Source organism: Tripterygium wilfordii, chromosome 7 (assembly GCF_013401445.1).
Source record: "Tripterygium wilfordii isolate XIE 37 chromosome 7, ASM1340144v1, whole genome shotgun sequence".
NCBI classification, from domain to species: Eukaryota; Viridiplantae; Streptophyta; class Magnoliopsida; order Celastrales; family Celastraceae; genus Tripterygium; species Tripterygium wilfordii.
The window spans coordinates 12249065-12256763 of NC_052238.1; the positions used below are offsets into that span (position 1 = coordinate 12249065).

The window sequence follows — 7699 nt, forward strand, 5'->3', positions numbered from 1 at the left end:
AAGTCTAACTAGCTAGTTCAGATTTTGTACAATGTTTTGTTAGGTAAAGATGCCAATAGATCAAGTTATGTTTGAAATTGCACAAAAACTTGAAAAGCTCGTCTATGGATAGAGTTGAGCAATTCCAAAGCGTCAAAATGGACCATTATACTCTATTTAGTGTTCTTAGAAGTTTTCACTCACTAGTTTAGCTTTTGGACAACGTTTCGTTAGATAAAGATGGCAATAGACCAAGTTACGTTAGAAATTGTACAAAACGTGAAAAACTTGTCTATGGAAAGAATTGACAATTCCTAAAGCATCAAAGTGGACCATTGTACTATATTTAGTGTTCTTAGAAGTCTATGTTGCTAGTTGAGCTTTCATACAACCTTTTGTTAGGTAAAGATGCCAATAGACCGAATTACGTTTGAAATTGCATAAAATGTGAAAAACTTGTCTATGGAAAGAATTGAGCATTCCCAATTCATCGAAGTGGACCGTGTTGAATATATGTTTGAGTGATTACAACGGCATGTTTTGATTGAACTTTGATCTATTGATTGTATTGAGAAACCTAGGTGCATATGCCTACTTGATTAGTTTAGGAATTCAAGACTTATATTAAACTAGTTCAATTGTGCTTATTTGATGATTTGATTATTGAACTAACATGAACTAATTGCAAGAAATCCTAAAAGGGTTTACATAGCATGTCTTGAGTTTAATTGTGTGTAGGATGATCAAGTTGGCCATGTATCAACATGGTGACCTTAACCGAACTGTAATGAAGACTTAATCAGTGTCAAACATGATTAAGAAAGTCAATTTCGTGGTCAACGTAATCAAGTTTTGCCAAAGATGTCTTGAAGCTTAATTGGGATCAATTGAAGTAAAATTAACTTTCTAGTCAAAGTCAGAATCGACGGACGTGACGTGGCAGCTGACATGGCATTGTTGACACGGCATTAATGACATGGCATTGATGACATGGCAAAGAAGACAAGTTAACCATAGTTACATCTTAACTAGAAGACTTGGAGCCAAAAAGAGAAGAGAAGGAAAAGTTAATTTGAAAGGAGGAGACAAGAGGTACAACAAGTCTTATGACAAGTTTTTCTCTTCACATGTGTGGGAAGCTTTATTTCAAAACCATTTCTCTTTCCCACCAAGACACTCCACATCCAATGGATCATATTCTCTCTACATCAAAATCACATTTTAATCCAATGGCCAAAGATTCAAGCTTTATTCTTATCTCTCCTACTTTACATCCTATGGCCAAAATTGAATCTTCATTTGATCCAAAGGCCATCATTTATTCCACCTAAGAGACAAACTTTTCTCAAGTCAATTGTTGTATCTTTCAAGATGCATCTAAAGTCTATATCCATCCAAAAGCCATGATTTACTCCACCTAAAAGACAAACTTTTCTCAAGTCAATTGTTGTATCTTCCAAGATGCCTCCAAAGTCTATATCCATCCAAAAGCCATTATTTCCTCCTACCAAAAGAGACTTGTTGTAAACATTTTCACACTTCTCTAAGCCTTCTAACGTCTCTAATGATCCAAGGGTCCATATCTTTCATATCAATCCAATGGCCCTCATTTCATGAGCTTACACTCCACAATTTTCTATAAAAACTAACTCTTTGTCTATGGTGCATATACTTGGCCGAAAATTACACTCTCTCTCTAGTGTTCTTCATCTTCTAAGCTTTCATTCTTTCACTCATTCATTTCTTGATTACATACTTGATTTTGAAGAGAGATCACACACACTAGCCAAGTAAAGCTTTATTGTTACTCTTGAGCCTTTCTTACCAGATTCTTATCATTTCCTCAAGAGTCATTCTACTTGCTTGAGCAATCTAATTTCCAGCACCTATAAGGCTTCATTCTATATCTCCATTTCACCATTCAAGCCTTATCACAACTGATTTTCGTTGGTTGATACACTACTCAAAATTTCACATACCCTAGCAACCAAAAAATCTCAAATCTGAGTTTTGTGCTTACCATTCCCATTCCAGCTTTTCAAGAGCTTCATTTGAGCCTTAGACACTTACAAATCCAGCTACTAAAGAGCCAGCCTTTGAGCCTAAACTTATCTCATACCCGGCTATTCTTAGAGCCATTTTTGAGCTTGTATTTTGTTGATTGAGTTAGTGTGGTGAGCTACAAACCACACGGTGTGTAGAGTTTGGTGTTTGAGCTACAAAAACATCGGTTGTAAGAGTTCCGCTTGACTCGGTTGAACAAGCCATATTGGAGTGTTTGAAATTCCCAAGTGGGACTTGGGGAGTGGAGTAGGCTTGGGTTAAGCCGAACCACTATAAATCTCTTGCCTCTTTTACTTTCCAGCAATTTCAATTAGCATTGCATTCTCATATCATACATACTTGAAATTGGATATTTAGGTTGCTAGATTCAAGTTTGTTTAAATTGATTGTTCTCCTTGACTCATATACATATACACTAGAACTTAATTTGGTAGTTAGCTTCCGCTTAAGGTGAAATTTGATAGAATTCATTGAAACCGAAAAATATAGTGACCTAGTCTAAATTTGACTAAGGACACAATTCACCCCCCCTCTTGTGGTGCCATACATCCTAACAAGTGGTATCGGAGCAAGGTTACTTGCATATAGAAGTAATTGTCTTGTGCATTATTTGTGATTCTTGATATGGCATCTACTAGTGGTAGACATGATCATGTATTAGAGGGTCAATCTAGTGGTAGACCTCCATACTTTGATGGAGATGACTATGACCATTGGAAGATGAGAATGAAACTTTATTTCATGTCTCTGGATATTGATTTGTGGTATGTCATAGAGGATGGACCTTATGAGCATACCATCATCACCAAAGTTGGTGATGTTGAAAAGGAGATTTCAAAACCTTGGGATAAATGGGATGACAATGATAAGAAAAAGATTTCCTTGAATGCTAAAGCAATGTCTATTTTATTTAATGCATTGAATTCAATTGAAGCTAAACATATTTCAACATGCATTTCGGCTAAAGATATGTGGACTAGGTTAGAGATGAAGCATGAGGGAACTAATCAAGTAAAGGAGTCCAAGATTAACATGCTCATGCATTCATATGAATTGTTCACTATGCTTTCACATGAGTCTATTACCGATATGGATATTAGACTAACCAAAATTCTGAATTCTCTTGAATCTTTAGGGAAGACATTCTCCAATCAAGAAAAGGTGCAAAAGTACTTGAGAAGTCTTCCGGAAGCATGGGATGCCAAAGTAACAGCCATCCAAGAAGCTAAAGATCTCAAAGTCTTGAAGTTGGATGAGCTTGTAGGATCACTTCTGGTATATGAGACAAATTTGAAGGCAAGAGAAGCTCAAAAAGAGGACACCAAAAAGAAGAGCATTGCTTTTGCCTCCAAGGGTGATAGTGGAGATGATTTGAGTGATGAGGAAGTAGCCCTAATGACAAAAAGATTCAAGAGATACTTGATAAACAAGAAGAAGCAAGGTGGTAGACCTTTTGGCCACTCAAGGAGGGACAACTTCAAATCTGGCCATGGGGATCAAAACGACTCAAAAGGGAACCATAAGGAGCAAGACAAAGATTTGAGGTGCTTTGAGTGTGGTAAGAAGGGACACATGAAGTATGAGTGTCCAAAGAAGAAAGAAAAGAGCAAGGAGCAAACCAAGAGAGCCTTCAAAGCTACATGGAGTGATTCGGACTCCAAAGCACTTCAAGTGAGGACGAGGTTGCTAGACTTTGCTTGATGGCCTAGTGCCTCAGATTGGTCTTATGCTAGGGTTTTTGTCAAGTTCTTAAAAAAATTCTATGATGCAACTTTGAAACTTAGTTCCTACAAAACGGTGACAGCTAATGTGCCTTTCCGTGAGATTTATATGATGGCTGATGCATTGAAAAAGGCAATGAGAAGTGATGATGAATTCTTAAAGAAGGTTGCAACTTCAATGAAAACAAAGTTTGACAAGTATTGGGGTAATATCAAAGATGTCAATCAAGTTGTGGTTCTTACAGTGGTCCTTGATCCTCGTTACAAAATGGATCTAGTCCAATGGGGATTTGAATTCTTGGAAGATGAACCTACAATGATTGAAGGGTTGGTGTTTAGAGTGAAAACTCTCTTATTCAACATGTATGAAGATTATAAAAAGGATACTCCGGGAGTTGCTCAATGGAGTATGGATGCTACTAATGAGAATGAGGGGGATGTAAATGAAGAGGAGGGAGATGCAAATTTGGAGATGTTTATGAGAAGAAGAAAAGATAAAGATGGGGTTCAAATTAGAAATGAAGTTGATAAGTATTTATTGGAGGCGGCCGAGAATCCTAAAAATCTTGCATTTAATGTGTTGGATTGGTGGAAAGAAAACCAATTAAGGTATCCAATTCTATCCAAGATTGTTAGGGATATATTTGCAGCTCCGATGTCAAGTGTGCCTTCAGAATCTGCATTTAGTGCTGGGAAGCGAGTTGTCAATCCTTTTCGGGCTTGTTTGAGTCCCAAAACAGTGGAGGCACTCATTTGTTGCAATGATTGGATTCGATGCGAACCTTTCGACTTTTACAAGGAACCAACTGAAGATTCGATTGAATTATATGAATGGTGCGAACAAATAGAAAAAGGTTTGTTCTAAATTGCTAATATCTACTAATTCTATTGTTCTATTAATTATTATCATATAATGTTCTACTTAATCTCCAATTTCTAATGTTCTACTGTAGAAATGGAAGCATTGCAAATTTTTGCAAGTAAAGAACCTACTGAAACTGCCCTTGCAAGTTCAAAGTGAGCCAGTGAGGTATCATAGTATCATTCTATAATTTTACATACTGGAAGTTCTTTAATTTCATATTTGTAAATTACTGTCTACTGATACTTACAGCTTATTGCCCACTGCAGCACTACGTCACTGCCCAATTGCTGCCCACTCCAGTACTACTGCCTACTTGCTGGCAGCTGCTACCTACTATTGTTTACTACTTTACTTGTTTGATTTTGAACCCTTTTGTTTTGGAATTTGGATGACTGTATTCACTGTAATATTATACACTTTGTTTGATACTTGAGTGTTTTGATACTTTGATACTTGGTGGATAGTTGGATGACTGTAATTGTGTTTGTGTTTTTAGTTCACTTTGAATATCGGAAGTTGGAACAAATATTAGTTATTATAGCTTTGATAGTTTGATTGATACACATGGATTTGTCATTTGTTTTTGCACTTACAGAATACAGATTGCATATTTTATTGGAAACCATAACCGGACCGGTTAAGCGGTTAACCGTAGTTACTGGATTTAATGGTTTTGGTCTGGTTTTGGTTTCGGAAAATACAAATCCGTAAATTCCGGATTGGTGATGGTTTCACCTGCATGGTCCGGTTAACCGGACCGTGCACAGCCCTAATTTTAGCTTTTGTACAATGTTTTGTTAGGTAAAGATGCTAATAGATGAAGTTATATTTGAAATTGCACAGAAGCTTGAAAAGCTCGTCTATGGAGATAGTTGAGCAGTTCCAAAGCATCAAAATGGACCGTGATACTCTATTTAGTGTTTTTCAACTCTTAACTTGCTAGTTTAGCTTTCGGACAACGTTTCGTTAGGTAAAAATGACAATACATACGAAATTGTACAAATCATGAAAAGCTCATCTATGGACAAAATAGAGCATTCCCAAAGTATCAAAGTGGATCGTTGTACTCTATTTAGTGTTCTTAGAAGTCTAACATGCTAGTTTAGCCTTCGTACAATGTTTTGTTAGGTAAAGATGCCAATAGACCAAGTTACGTTCGAAATTGCACAAAACGTGAAAAAGTTGTGTATGGACTGAATCGAGCATACCTAAAGCATAAAAGTGGACTGTTGTACTCCATTTAGTGTTCTTAGAAGTCTAACTTGCTAGTTAAGCTTTCATACAACCTTTTGTTAGGTAAAGATGCCAATAGACCAAGTCATGTTTGAAATTGCACAAAACTTTATAAGCTCGTCTATGGACAAAATTGAGCATTCCTAAAGCATCAAAGTGGACCTTTGTAGTCCATTTAGTGTTCTTAGAAGTCTAAGTTGCTAGTTCGGCTTTCACACAACGTTTCATTAGGTAAACATGCCAATAGATCAAGTTATGTTTGAAAATGTACAAATCATGAAAAGCTCATCTATGGACAAAATAGAGCATTCCCAAAGTATCAAAGTGGACCGTTGTACTCTATTTAGTGTTCTTAGAAGTCTAACATGCTAGTTTAGCCTTCGTACAATGTTTTGTTAGGTAAAGATGCCAATAGACCAAGTTACGTTTGAAATTGCACAAAACGTGAAAAAGTTGTGTATGGACTGAATCGAGCATACCTAAAGCATAAAAGTGGACTGTTGTACTCCATTTAGTGTTCTTAGAAGTCTAACTTGCTAGTTAAGCTTTCATACAACCTTTTGTTAGGTAAAGATGCCAATAGACCAAGTCATGTTTGAAATTGCACAAAACTTTATAAGCTCGTCTATGGACAAAATTGAGCATTCCTAAAGCATCAAAGTGGACCTTTGTAGTCCATTTAGTGTTCTTAGAAGTCTAAGTTGCTAGTTCGGCTTTCACACAACGTTTCATTAGGTAAACATGCCAATAGATCAAGTTATATTTGAAAATGTACAAATCATGAAAAGCTCATCTATGGACAAAATAGAGCATTCCCAAAGTATCAAAGTGGACCGTTGTACTCTATTTAGTGTTCTTAGAAGTCTAAGTTGCCAGTTTAGCTTTTGTACAATGTTTCGTTCGGAAAAGATGCCAATGGAGCATGTTATGTTTGAAATTGCATAAAACGTGAAAAACTTATCTACGGACAGAATTGAGTATTTGCAAACCATCAAAGTTGATCATTGTACTCTATTTAGTGTTCTTAGAATTCTAAGGTTCTTCTTTAGCTTTTGTACAATGTTTCGTTCGGTAAAGATGCCAATAGACCAAGTTATGTTCGAAAATATATAAAACGTGAAAAACTTGCCTAATGACAGAGTTGAGCATTCACAAAGCATCAGAGTGGACCGTTGTACTCTATTTAGTGTTCTGCGAAGTCTAACATGCTAGTTTAGCTTATGTACAACATTTCGTTAGGTAAAGATGCCAATAGACCAAGTTATGTTTGAAATCGTATAAAATGTGAAAAACTCTTCTATGGACGGGATTGAGCATCAAAGCGGGTCGTTAAACTCTTTTTAGTGTTCTTAGAAGTCTACATTGAAAGTTAGCTTTCGTACAACGTTTCGTTCAGTAAAGATGCCAATAGATTAAGTTATGTTCAAAATTTCACAAAACGTGAAAAACAAGTCTATGGACAGAATTGAGCATTCCTAAAGCATCAAAGTGGATTGTTATACTCTATTTAGTGTTCTTAGAAGTCTAACTTGCTAGTTTAGCTTTCGTACAATATTTAGTTAGGTAAAGATGCCAATAGACCAAGTTACGTTTGAAATTGCACAAAACGTGAAAAGCTTATCTATGGATAGAATAGAGCATTTCCAAAGCATCAAAGTGGACCGTTGTATTCTATTTAGTGTTCTTAGAAGTCTACGTTGCTAGTTTAACTCTCGTACAACGTTTCGTTAGATAAAGATGCCAACAGACAAGTTACGTTCGAAATTGCACAAAACGTGAAAAGCTTATCTATGGACAGAATTGAGCAATCCCTAAGCTTCAAAGGGGACCCTTGCAC

General features: G+C 36.3%; 1 long non-coding RNA gene across 1 annotated transcript; it reads left to right on the top strand.

Annotated features, from left to right (window-relative positions):
* Positions 1-4382: 4382 nt before the first annotated feature.
* LOC120002917 lies at positions 4383-5192 on the top strand. Its single transcript, XR_005469205.1, has 3 exons — positions 4383-4618; positions 4718-4794; positions 4896-5192. It is a non-coding gene; the product is annotated as an uncharacterized LOC120002917 (long non-coding RNA).
* Positions 5193-7699: the final 2507 nt, after the last annotated feature.